Here is a 14,307-nt window from a genome sequence, read left to right as displayed (position 1 = left end):
TGGGCAAAAAGATGGAACGGTAAACAATGTTTGATACTTATGTCTATATTTGTCAATAATTGTAGGTAGAAAAACATATTTTCTTGATTTCATAAAATAATTTTTGAGATGGTACCTGGAATTTCGCATTTTCCTCATAACGGCGAAATTTAAGACAAGCTTTGACTTGTCTTACCTTAAAATTAAGTAACCGTAAAATTTCGTCTTGTCTTAAAATTAAGACTACCCTTAATGATAAAATTACTTTTTTCAAAAAAAATAAAATAAAAATGGATTAAATATTTCCAAAATTGATTATTCAGCTTTCATTTGTATATTTTATCACTATCATTTAACAAGTTGAGAAAAAGTTTATAAGTTATTACAATTCATAACTTAAAAATTAAACATAACTTTGAAGTACATATTATTCAGGTAAATAAATATATTTACATTTTAATTCGAATATTTTAATTCTGCTAAAATTTTCTCATTGAGAAATTTTTTATCCTATCATAGCTCAAATATTTGTTACTTACAAATTTATACAAACAAAAATTTTTTAATTATTTCCTATCCCATATATGTTTAATGTATGCTTCCTATAAATGTTTAATTATGTCCTATCATTTCTTTAGTTTCCTGGTCAACATTTTTACAAAGTCTTGCGAAGTTGGAGCAGTTTTGAATATTTTCAGCAGAAACCAGATTCCTAGAAGTTGCTAAGAGTAACATCTGATCAAGAACACTTCAAAAATTTTCTTGTTCAAATCATTAACGCTAAAATTTTGTGTGCTTTCTATTTCTATATCCATTAGTCCACAATTCACGACACTGCTTTTAAATCACAGGGATTAAAAAAGAAATATTGTTTGCAGGAAGAAAAAAAAACAATTGATACACACAGTAACGGTAGGTAGGTATTTTTTTCTTTTTTTACTTCACGCTAGAGCTGCACAATGGGTTATTGGCGATGGTCGGTCTGGGAAACATCTCTGAAGATGATCCGAAGACATGCCATCTCAATTCCGATCCTCTGCAAAGGAGATAGCTCATCTGCTTTGGTATCCCGACTACCTGCGCGTGAAGTTGAGCACTTTAATGTAGAACAGTTTAACGATGACCAATACCGCCCTCAGTCCCTACGCCGGCTGATTAGAGTGATCACCCACCTGCTTACTGACCGCAGTCAGTGATGCTTTGCTTCTGGGAACTGTGTCTTTACGATCAATCCACTGCTGGAACACACAGTAACGATATCAACGCGTGCAATGCAGTTAGTTGTCTTGACGAAATATATCCAGCTGTACCTAAATGTTCAACTCACGCAGGCAGTAATTATCTTTTTCCCTAGGTCCAGATAACGTATTTGAGAAATTACTTCGAAAATCTACGTCTAGGTTCATTCCACGTCTTCTCAGTGTTGAGCAAAGTATTAAAACTTTAATTATAATAAACATGTACCATAATTGTCAAAATACAATGATTATTAATTCAATATGAGTGAAAATTATAAAATATAAGACTCCAATGTTAGGAGTTTTCAAACACACTATCTTCTCAGCACTGCAGTTTTATACATAGCTGTGAACTTCTTTAAAGTATATGGTGCTAAATTATAAAACGTAAATAAAAATACTCCTGTTTTAAAATATAGATCTTATCATTCATAAATTTTAAATAAGTTTTGAAGAATATGATGTCCTTAAGTACTACAGACACTTATATTTAAAATTACATTAGAATCGGTTAGAATGTGGACAAGAAAGATATAATGTTACGCAAAGCGGAAAACTGTTCGCCTGAATTTGGGACTCTTTTATTAAAGGTTAAAATTTCCCCTAGAATGTACACATTCAATTGCCTCTTCAAGAAAACATCTCCATATCTCCCTTTACTCTCCTTACTTTAACTAAATTCATTTCTCATGATTCTTTCGATATTAAAATAGGGGAATCTTGGCATTAACGTTTGTAACTACTTCATCCAATTCCCGAACCACTTGGCGTGTATGAGAAAGAATCTCGCCCAATATCTCCACTTTTCTGATTCTAATATAGATCAGAAACTAGTCAATGAGGCTGGCAAGACCTTAGAATCTTTCTCACTCTGTTTATGACTCGAAATCGAGTGGAATAACAAGAATTCAACCGTAAAATGGTGAAGCGCTAAGTCAAATCAACCAAATATAACCGCTCAGGCATTTGGACAGAAAAGGAATTCTTTCACTATAGAGAAGATCTAACCTCCCGGATATTTGAGATCGTGGAGATGGGAGAGCATATCAACTCCTTTGAATTTTACGCAACTCGAATATTTTAATTGTATGGATGGGATGATGCCGAGAGTTTAAAAGTATTTTAATAGATTCATATTCATTTTCGAAGGATTTTGAAGGATTTGTTTTAAGATTAGCTTGGAAACTTCAAGTGGCAATTAAATATTTACTGAAATTCAAGATTTTGTGATTTTAATTAATTGTTTATATTTGTTTCAGAAAATGGTATGCCTATATTTGATAAATAAAACATTAAATCTTATTATTTAGCGTACTCGTACAAATGTAGTCTACCTTCTCTATTTGGCTTTAAGTTTCATATGTTCACTTTGAGGAAAGACTCCGTCTGAACTTAATCGGTAGGTAGGGTAAACCAACCAGTGAATGAACATTTCATATATATTGATTAAAAATAATTATTTGAAAGTTTTTCTTTAGATTGATTGGTAACAATAGTTTACTGCCAAACAATAGGAAGTCATTTAGCATTGTTTTGGATTACCTGATCACATAGACTTCTCTGGAAAAATTTTTAAATTTGTTATTATCTCTGAAACACCTTGTTTCTTTGAAAAAAAAATAAGGTGAGTGTTTGTATTTATATGCTTGAAGTGGAATTAATTGCATGTAATAGTTTTATTTTTCTCACTGCGAAAATAAAAATTCAAAATATAGTTATTGAAGTTACGTTTTATTTTTTTAAGCATCATAGCATAATCAAGTACTGAGATAAGGGGGTGTTTTCTCACTGGATCACCAAACGATGAAAAACCATTGAAGGAACAAGTGTTCCTTTACTGGGTTTTATCTAAGTTAATGAAAATGAAAGAAAAACTTTAATTTCCTTTTACATTTAGTGATGTTTTGCATCAAAAGTATGTTAAAAATACAAAAAACAACTTCTAACCAGTGAAGGAACAGGCATGTTCCCTTACTAGGCATAGATTTCTCAGTGAATGAACAGTATGTGTTAATATGTTGACACTTTAATTTTCAATTCATGATTACAAAAAAATTGTAACATTTTCCAAGTATTTGTATGTTATAATTTCAAGAATAAGCTTGTTTTTAGACAGTTGTATGGCATATAAATTTATAAAGAGCATTGAAAAATGACCAAAATTAAATGTTCCTTTACTGGGAAATTTTGTGTTCCTTCACTGGTAAGAGCTGTTCCTTCACTTGGTCTTCTTACTACTTGTTATTTCAGTCTCCAAAAACTTTAAAACAATGTTATGTAAGTTATATTAAGTATTTACTTAATATAAGCATCACTTAATATTTTATAACAATATTTATTGTAATTTTTTTAAGTACTCTAAATTAGTACTAAGTTTCAAATGTTCACTTACTCAAAATTTTTATAACAATATCTATTCTAGATTTACTCGTGAGGATAAAATACAGTAGCCTCATCGAGTAAGTATCGATTTCAGCATTAGTGTAGGTCTTCAAACGTGAGTTGGAGTGTGCAAAGTGAGAGTTAAGCGCAGCGGTTAGAGTTTATTCCAACAATACATGAGATGAAAAAGAAGCTGTAGTGAAAGAAAAGTGAAAAGTCTGGAGAAGGTAAATTTAGACACCTTGTTTGGCATATTGCAGAAACAAATGAATAAGAAATCAAACTTATTTAAAGGGCTTTCTGTCGTAGTAAAACAGAGACTCGATACTACCAATTCTGGCCAATAATTACATTTTAAATACATTTAATGAAAACATTTTAAATTATTACTCAGAGCTAAAATGTCACTAGAAGTTTTATAGAGTATGGTCATTTTTGGCTTCTGTGAAGCATATTTAAAGATGTAAAACCAAGAAAGTCTTAGCCCTAGCATAATCGTTTGCTTTTCTCATAACTTTCTCATAACTAAATGCGTGGTATAAATTCAATTTCGTCAATGACAAAATTATTTCCATCACAGTCACATCATCTGATCTTGATGCCTTGGAATCTTGTTTCATTCAACTGAATAAAGACATTAGTTCCATACCACCTCTTCATAGCACGTGAAATGCATTTTACCTGGATTTGCTTCTCTCGGCCACAGTGGCTTTTCTTGTACTGCTTTTTTCCTTATTTTTAGTTTTGTTTTGCTACGATTTTTCTAGTCTCGTTTCTTATCTTTATTTTTCAGATTTAATTGACCACTTTACATTAATCACTATTTGAAATCAATTTTGTTTCCTCCCATTCACGTGCTAGAGTGCTAAAAACGTGTCGACTTTTATTTCCATCTGCATATTTTTGAAGTCAATGAGGCTTTTTAATCAAGTAGTGTAAGTAAACTTATCATTAATGAAAATTTTGTTATAAATTATCTTTTCAGTCATTAAAAGTACAATTTCTCTCGTTAAATCAAACTTTGAGCAAAAATAACATAGATATATTTTTAAAAAAAAGCAAATTAAGCTATCAAGAATACCGTATTCTAGTAATTAGAGAATTGCATTAAAATTCTTCAGTTTTAAACTTTTACATAACTTATATCACCAGCCCACTTATCTTCCTCATTCATGTCATTACAATGAGACATTCATTTAAAGTTGTCCAGAAGTAATTCGAACAAGCTCAAAAAACTCGCTTAAAAAAACCCCTCTTGTTAATCATTAATGCATCTTTTCAACATTCCACGTACATTTCCAAAATCCCCCTCAGCCTTTTGGGAAAACTTTTCGATTTTAAACTTTAATGTCGCAGGAAATAAATACACTGGCATAAAGAACCTAATAGGGGAGGCTTCCTTCCCAAACCAAGTACAAATGAATGCAAATCAGAGGCAGAGATTTCCTCTACATCAGACTCGGCTACCATTGATTTTGATGTTGCTGTGTGAATCCCCATCAAACATTGGTACTAGAAGGCTAGCCTTAACATCTTAAAATCACCCGGGTATGAATGCGAATCTTTGATGGCATTCATAGCACGCTAAGAATAGTTTATTAGAATAAAGCACACATAGAAAAGCAGAAAACGTGAGGTACTTTGCCCCTTCCAACCCCAAGAAGTCTAGAGCTAACAAAGACTGGGTTTATCTGCAAGCGGAAGCTAATTGTTGCCTTCCGAAATTTATGTAAAAATGTGTCGGGTGCTATAAAATGAAATGGGATAAAAGATGGAAGGGGGTGGCGATGACGGGAGGTTGGAATGTATTTTTGGAAGCTGTTGTTGTGGAATTATCTTAAGGAAGTACTTGTTGAAATTCAGAGGGATTTTTTAAGATGATTTCTTAACTATTCTTTATGGAAAATCAATGCTATTCTTGAACAATAAAATTGGTAGTTATTGTGGCATGTAAGATTCGTATAGTCGGCGTGTGTCTCTTAATGATTATGTAATTAAAATTACTGGGTAAATCATTAGCATACTGTTTGCTTAGAAGAGCCTGTTATGGCTTTATCACACCTGCAGTTAGATAAATATTTTAACAATTAGGCTAATGATTTTGTTAGGAGTTAAAAACTAAATTAATGTATGAAAATCAATGTTTTTAATTAGAAAATGTAACAGTGAGGATTAATTTCGCCCAAGAACATTAATGATGGATTGAAGTTAGAAAAATGGCATGATCTCGCATTTTTAAATGTGTTGCACTGAGTTAAAATATATGAAAAGTGAAAGTTCCGTCCAATTGGAATGGCCTGATGCTGGTAGAAAATGTTTGGGTATAATAGGTGTGTGACCAATACGCAAGTGACTTAAAGGTATTTCAAAATATCGGCAGATATTTAATTGATAGCGTGATGTTTGGTTAATATTTGGAAAGAAGAAAATAGAAAGGAATATCGAGCTAAGATAAAATTCGAAAAATTGCATTTATAATGTATTTTTAAAATCTGTTGACGTGGAATTTTGAGGAAGTACTTGTTGAAATTCGCCGACCGGCGTGTGTAAGGGATAAGGAACTGCCCTTGGATCAGAACGGTTCTGGGATCGAATCCCGGGCAAGGCATGGATGTTCTTTCCTTCTCTTTACTATCTGTCCTTACTGTGGGAGCAACGTTGGCTCACCTAATATGGTGCCCCTGAAAGAGTGGCCAACAAATCTGCCCTTCAGATACCTGGATAACATAGGTCATTCTCCAGGTGGGCATTGGAAAAAAAAACTTGTTGAAATTCGGAGAGATTTTTCTATCACGTTTCTGACTATTATTCTTAACTATTCTCAATTCAAAATGTGGGCTATGATTGGTTTGAAAACATCATCAAAGACACAGAAAATGATCTGCTGACCTATCTAGACTATTTTTCTTCAGGTTTTTACATATTTCCATCCAGTTGGTTGCAGTATACTTCCGTTATGAAATTATTTTAAGACGTGGATTACAAATATTAACAAACTATCACCTAATTTATCTGTTCCCAAACGATGTTTTGTGCAATCCTATTGTTTCATGGTAAAATCGAAGATTTTCAATGAGTTAGGAATTTGTAAGCAGTATTGATTTTTGAAACCTGTAGAATGATATGTACCTGCAGAATGTAATATGATGGCTATTTTTGTGAAATGATTCAAGTGAAATGCCAATGGAAAAAAAGAAAAAGCAAAATTTAAAACAAAATATAAAGAGGGTATTTTTAATAACAATTAAGCAAAGTATTACAATTTAACAAATAATTCTATAGTATTTCTCATCGAAATTTAAAATTAAAAGCAATAAAACCAAATTAAAGAATAATGAATTATTTCTCTCTGATAAACTTTTTTACATTTTACAACAGTTCATTTTCATAAATGGTAATTCTGCTTATTTCATTCAATTTCAACTTATTTATACGTTAAAAACAACTAAAAGTCGCGGTGTACCTGTGAATTCAACAGTCTAGTGCATAATCTGATTTTAAGATTGCTATTAATGAAGCAATGAAAATATTAGATGTTAACATCAAATGTTTCCAATTTTTTTGCTTTTCTTTGTTAGCGTGTCCATGTTTGCTAAAGAATTCTTAAAAAGAAGTCGGGGTTAAGCCAATTGGCCCCAAAAAGGCTTGGAAACCCCTGATCTACTTATACAAAAAATTAGTCTAATCTGCCACTAAAACTAAGCTGAAAATATTCTAATAGTTTCAAAGTTGTAAAATTAACATTACATAAATTTCCTTTTAAATTAAATATTCAGTTTTGAAGTAAAATTACATTAGTTAGACGTTTTAAAAATTTGTTTCTTCCTTTAACCATACAGATCACGCAACGCACGAGCGTAAGTACACTTTCCTATAAGTAAGAATAAAATTTATTTTCGAATATATTGACCTCAAGGTGTGATTAACTTGTCAAGCAGGTAAAAAGAGATTTTCAGCCTAATTTCGGTCTTCCAGACTTCTTCATCATTCTGGTGAAAACCTCTACGTCTTTTTCTCCAAAAAAAGCTTTTTAGACCACTTAGCCAAACGAAAAAGACACAATAAACAATAACTTAACGACCACCCGTGTACCTTTTACGAGGAATACTGAGTCACGTACTGTTGTTAGGAATTAATTTCAATGTTTTTAGCCACATTTGTTTATTGGGTGATAAATATCTTTCTTCCGTGGCGTGACCTATGCAAAACCTCCCAGAACGGGAGCTTTGCGAAGGGAAAAAAAAGTAAGAACCATCACATCCCCAAGATTCCGCAATCATATTTCACAACTTACACTCCTTGAACATCACGCCATTTTTAAAAAAGCTACACAAAACGCTAGGTTAATTGAGTTAGCTGAAAACGTAGTTCATTAACTTTACCTTGTTATTTATGGTCACTTTACCTTGACATATGCTACCATAAATCTTGGTGGTGCACTTCGCTTTTATAACCATCAACACCGATAACAAGTGAGGCTTAATTCACCCAGGACTGGCTATTTCAAATGTGTTTTATTAATGTTCATCGTATTTTTTTGCTTGTGCCGGATTTGTGTTAATTAAGGCATTTGCATTTGGTTTTTATAAAAAGATTCAGAGCGCAGAATTTATAAATTTGCTTTGAGTTTTGAATTGAGGTGATTTTGGACATTGAAGGATTTTATTTGTGTGTTTATTGAAATTTTTTCGCTTAACTCGTTTAATCATGTGTTGACTTATTTTATTAATATAAAAATAAGTTTTGATGAATGCTTAAAACGGTTTAATTGCTAACTCGTATTAAAAAAATGCAGATTTAAAAAAGAAAAATTTCAGGGATTAAAGGGAGCTCTAGTACAAGAAGTATGGTACCATTTGAACAGAGCAACGTAAAGAGCCTAAGTAAACCAGGTTCATAATTATTTTTGTGATTTATACATTTTTAATGAGTAACTGATAAATGTTGCAAAAAGTGTACATCATAAGTAAGAAATCATATGAAAGAAAGTTTTCGTCCTTTTTTTGTAAATGAAAATATATTTCTTAAAACCTATTAATCCTAAGAACCAACTAATTTCATTATATGACAACGATTTTCACCTTCCATCTGCACTACGACGTTAATACCACACAGCACTTCGCTAATTCCATACATTATAGCTGTTGTGACACCCATCGGCATGTTCTTATTACCTTCCTGACGTTGATGTTATTAGACATAACGCAGAACTACCTGCTGAAGTTATTTCTTGTAATTAAACTAATAGATGAGTTTTTTTGTTTCCTTCTTGTTTGCACATTCCATGATAATCGATACCTTATTAGGCGACGATGGAATTCTTGATGTCAGCAATTTAGCGAGCATTTTTTTACCTTACTTTCTTTTCTTTCGCACAAGCAAATAATAACTTTTACAATTGTGTTTGCATAAAAACAGAAATCGGAAAAAATAGAATGTTTAATAGTGAGCTTCATTAAATGCAATTTTTTAAGATAATTATAATTGTTTTATTATAATTTTTCAAACTAAAAACAAATTCAGTTTTAAAAAAAAGGAAAATAAGAAGCTTTTAAAGTGGAAAATAGAATTCTCAACACTTTGCTGAATAATCGAGAAGATCTCCCCTTTTTGTAAACTATCAGTATTCGACAGATCGGAGAGATCTCCCCATTTGTCAATGGTTAGCTGTAGCTTTTAAAAAAAAAAAAAAAATTCACTGTGGCTAGTGTGTGCTCACGCGTAATTCGTTTGGTCGTCAAAGTGTTTAAGCGACTACGCGTACATTCGCTTTCTCTATTTCTTTCTTATTTTAACATTCTTTCTCCTTCATTACATTTGTAAATTATTTACTTTAGAATTCTGTTTGCATAAAAACAGAAATAAGAAAAATGGTGGGTACACTTTTATGAGCTGGCTTAGAAATAGCTTATTCATAAATGCAATGCCTGTAGTTAGCTTATAAATTTTAACAAGAATATTAATTTTTTTAAATGAATAAAAGTAAGTGAAGAAATCTCTTTATATATAATACGATCTAATTCTTAAAATCAGGATTTATTCGTTGACTGATTAACTTTGTCTCTATATTTTACTTTCTCCCGCTTTTGTTAAACTTGCTTATAATGTATTTTTAAATTGAGTAAACGTAAAATTTAACAAAAACAAAAACGTAAATGTTAAACGTCATCTGTGTGCTGATTTTAAAAATGTATTTATAATAATTACCTGAATTTATTTCTTAACACAAATATTAGCTTAAATGTGAAAAAGTAAATAAAGTAATGAATTTTAGATATGGGCAGCGCATAGTGGGCCAGAAGACCATGAGCTTTGGCCAAAAGTCAAAATTAAATTTTCAATTAAAATATGTCTAGGCAGTTCTAATATCGCCCAAATTAAGTATTCATAATCATTCCAAACATTATAATTTACTTTTTGTACCAACGAGAGTACAATGTAGTGAAAAATATGTTAAAAACAATTTTTTTAAATGTAACCCTTAAATTTATATTTCGGAAATACGTATGTATAGGAATTTCACCTTACTGTTGCATTTTTATCAGAGTAATTAGTCTGAAATTATAGTACAATTTTTCAATTTGTTGGATTAGGTAATACTCTTGACAAACTTATAGTTTATATCTTATCATTTGACATTTTACAATGTTTGAATAACTTTCGAAACTTATCTCCAAAAAGTTCCACGGGGTAATTACCTAAACTTCTTTTTGTTGTCTTCTTTGACGTTTTTTCTTTCGAAAAAACCTGCCCCATTTTGCCCATATTGCAAAGGTGAACTAAATATACCGAAAAACAAAAATTATGTTTTTTTTTTCATGTTTTCGCTTTATTTTGTAATTAATTAACGCTATTTTGTAATATTACTTCGGAAATACAATTTGCTTTTCATCTTTAATATAAAATTACGAAAATTATTCTATTTTCATTGCTATATTTATTTATTTAAACGTGCTATATTATTTTTACTTTATTTTTGTTCGCCATATTTCAGCCGCCATTTTGCTTGTTTTTTGGAATTTTTAGTGTATTTCAAAATTTCAACTATGAATTCAATTTACCTGCACATAAAAACCCCCAAATTTTGAAACAAATTTTATCGAAATACTAATTTTGGCCGCGAAACCTTGGATGCTGGCCCACTGTGCAGCGGTAATGCATGCATTTTTATGGGATTCTAAATCTCAAGAATAATGAGTGTATTCTCTTTTCTTCTGTCACTTTTTCTCTCTTTCATTATAAATGGAAGCTGGCCGAAAAAGTATTGTGTTTTATTGAGTGTCAGTTATGAAATAATTTGGTTGTAATAATAAAAATAATCTAACATTAAATTTGAGACTTATGTCAGTTTAAATTTTAACAAAATAAAGGTATGAAGTTCTCGATATGCCAACCGGCCTGTGTAGGGGTCAGGGAACTGGCCTTGCATCAGAAAGGTTCTGGGTTCGAATCCCGCACAAGGCATGGTTAGTTAGTTAGTTAATTAAGTATTATTGGCGCAAAAGCCATTTTTGGCCATACCGCACCTACAACTTGTTTTATAAGAAACATTCTGCTATAAGTTAAAGCTAAATTGATTTGTAAAAACCAATGTCCCTTAGATAATTAAAAATGTTATTGTGAGGTTTATCTCCAATTAATAAAGTCAATGTTGGATTAAAGCAACCAAAGTGGCGTTGTCTCTGTGTTTTAAATTCGTTACACTTTGTTAAAATATGTTTAATAGTGAGCTGTTCTCTACAATGAGAACATTCGGGTGCAGTTTCGTTTAATAAAAGATGTTTATGGGTTAATCGAGAGTGGCCAATGCGCAAGCGATTCAATACTACTTCCTGCTTTCGACTAATGTTCAGACTTTTATAAGCTTTAATAGAAGGTTTAATGTCATGCAATTTATAATTTATTTCATTTTCCCAATCATTTTGCCAGTGTAAATACTGTTCATTGTCAATTGCATTTTTGATATCTGTGTAGGTAAGGGGGTTGTTTGTTATATTGTTTGTTGACTTAGCCACTTTATCTGCTGCTTCATTACCCGAAATGCCAGCATGGCCTGGCACCCAACAGAAAATTATGGCATATTCTTTTAGGAATAAATTGCTGTATAGGTTTAAAATATTATTTATAATAGAATGTGTATTTAGTTCTTTATTTTGTAAGGCAACTATGACACTTTTTGAATCTGAATATATTATCCATTTTTTCAACCTTTGAGAAGAAATAAATTGAAGAGCCAGATAAACCGCATGGCATTCAGATGTAAATACGGAGCATTTTGAATGTAATTTTTCAGATATTGTGGAGATAGGGGTAACAACAGCGCTTGCAACATGGTCAAGGCCTTTCACAAGGCATGGATGTTCTTTCATTCTCATTCTCTGTACTATCTCTCCTTACTATGGTATCAACGTTGACCTACCTAATATGGTACCCCTGGAAAAGTGGACAACAAATCAGCCCTTCAGATGCCTGTACGACAAAAGATCATTCCCCAGGTGGTCATTGGAACGACAAAAAAAAAGTTCTAGATATGAGCAGCAATAATGTGCATATCCTTGTAAAATTCTTATTCTCAGCAATTATTCTCGTATTCTTATGCTTGTTCTACCAATATCTTCCAATTTCTTAAATTATTCCTTTGCAGCAGCGATGTCTCAGGGGATCTAGCGTTTGCCTTCCAATCGTGTGAACCGGGTTCGAATCCGTGAGAGGTTCTCGTGGTCTTCCTCTCCGTGTAACGCAAACGCAGGTTAGTTCCATAAAAAAGTCATCCACGGATGCAAATTTTTCGCAATAATTGATCCAGGACTTCCATTGACTTCTGGATTGAGTTCAAACTTTTAAGGCTACGTAGTTTAACATTAGTAGTCGTAAACCCAAAAATCGAGTCAGCTGTTCAACGATGGTTATAAAAACAAATTATTTTTAAATCATGTTTGAATGAAAAATATATCTGAGTTTATATATTTTGTACTTATTTGGTTAAAGTTCATTTAAAAGTAATTTTAGATTTCAATTTCTTTACAAGCAAAGTTATTTTCAAAGTACTTTTAAAGAAGTCAATTTTTTAAATTAAAAAAGTGCATATGTATTAATACAAATCCTTTTTATAATTTTAATTTTTCATTTCAATTCTTTCAATAAGTGAAATGTTTCAGATTTTTTTGTTTTTCAAATTCATTTCTGAAATTCAAAAATTATAATTGTAAGTTATTGTTATTTATTGTTACTTCATGACATGTGGTAGAATTATTAAAAGCACTGTATCGTTTTCAAATCAACTACCCTTGTTCAAAATGACAGAAATTTATTATGAATACAAACTTTTAATATTTCCAAGTTAATAGAGTTACTTTTCAATTTATCTTGAATTATATTTATTATATATACCGTTTTGTATGAAATAAAGTTACTGGTATTCCTCGAAAACTAGCGTAAACCATAAGCGGTCTTTTAAATAAAGGAATGAGGTAATTCAAAGCGTTGCCTGGCTAGAGAAATTTCTATTTCAAAAGAATGTTGCCATAATTTTTAGCGAAAATCCCCGCCGTTTTTCGTCAAATATAAAAGCGTTTGTTTACTTTTCAATTCATTACGGGAGTTACGAATAAAAGGCACTTTACGTCAAAGGTATTCATTCTAGAATGTTTCCTAGAGACTTGCTGAAAGTAATTTCTTTTTCTTCTTCTAAATCTTAGGCAATTATTGAAGGGAGCGTATTTGATGGAAATCAGTTTGAATGAAGTGCATTGTAATCAAAAGAATTAATAAGTAAGAAAAAAGTGCTTTCGTGAAAGATTTTTTTTATTATTGTTGCTGCCCACATCTTTGCTATGCTGGTTTGATTCTTTTTATTTGTTGCGAAATATTCACTTTAAGTTCAGTGCAGTGCATGAACTCAATGTTTTGCATTTTTTTTTAGTATAAACCATGCCATTTAAAAGTTCTCTAAATAATAAAAAAAAAAAACACTTTCGCAATCAAAGCAAATTTATCAAGCACTGTAAAAATATCGAATCAAATTATGATAAAAAAGTACTGGCACTCAAGTTCGCGGTACTTATTACTATAAAATCAATTTTTACATGTTGCGGAACCAAAAATGATGTACCGCAACTTTTACAGTAAAAATTGCCACAAAATCACTGAATCATTCTAATTAGATAAATATTACTGTAAAAATTACGATATAATATTTCACGGTAAAGATAGGCTTTATGATAAAATGGATTTTTTAAATGATGCACCCAAAGTGCCGGTACTCTATACCGTAATTTGATCCAGAACTTCTTACAGTGTACAAAATAGGGGAAAAATACATTGAAAACAAAATCTACCAAAGCGAATGGTATCCAACTTTTAGAATTAGCCCAGTATAGTAGCATTATTACAGTATACCTGAATTGTCTAACTATCTATTGACTTCACAAAACAATTTTTGGTAAGAATATCGATTATTTTTCCAACTTCAAGTGTGATGCGAATGGTATAGTTTTTCCATTCCAAATCTAATACATTATCGAGCAACGCTCTTTAAATGTTTGAAGTTGTTAAATTTAGGGAGGATAAAGCTGTAGTCACTAATATAAGGATACGAAAAAATTAATGATATTTTCTGTGAAAAAAAAATTAAAAAATTTTTTTTTGTTATATATTTTTGAACATAACCTTTTTTTTTATGGAAATCCATATTTTAATTATAAAAAAT

The sequence above is a fragment of the Parasteatoda tepidariorum genome, chromosome 8 (genome assembly GCF_982258835.1).
Source record: "Parasteatoda tepidariorum strain Cologne lab strain chromosome 8, Ptep-v5.0, whole genome shotgun sequence".
NCBI classification, from domain to species: Eukaryota; Metazoa; Arthropoda; class Arachnida; order Araneae; family Theridiidae; genus Parasteatoda; species Parasteatoda tepidariorum.
This window is presented reverse-complemented; position numbering follows the sequence as displayed.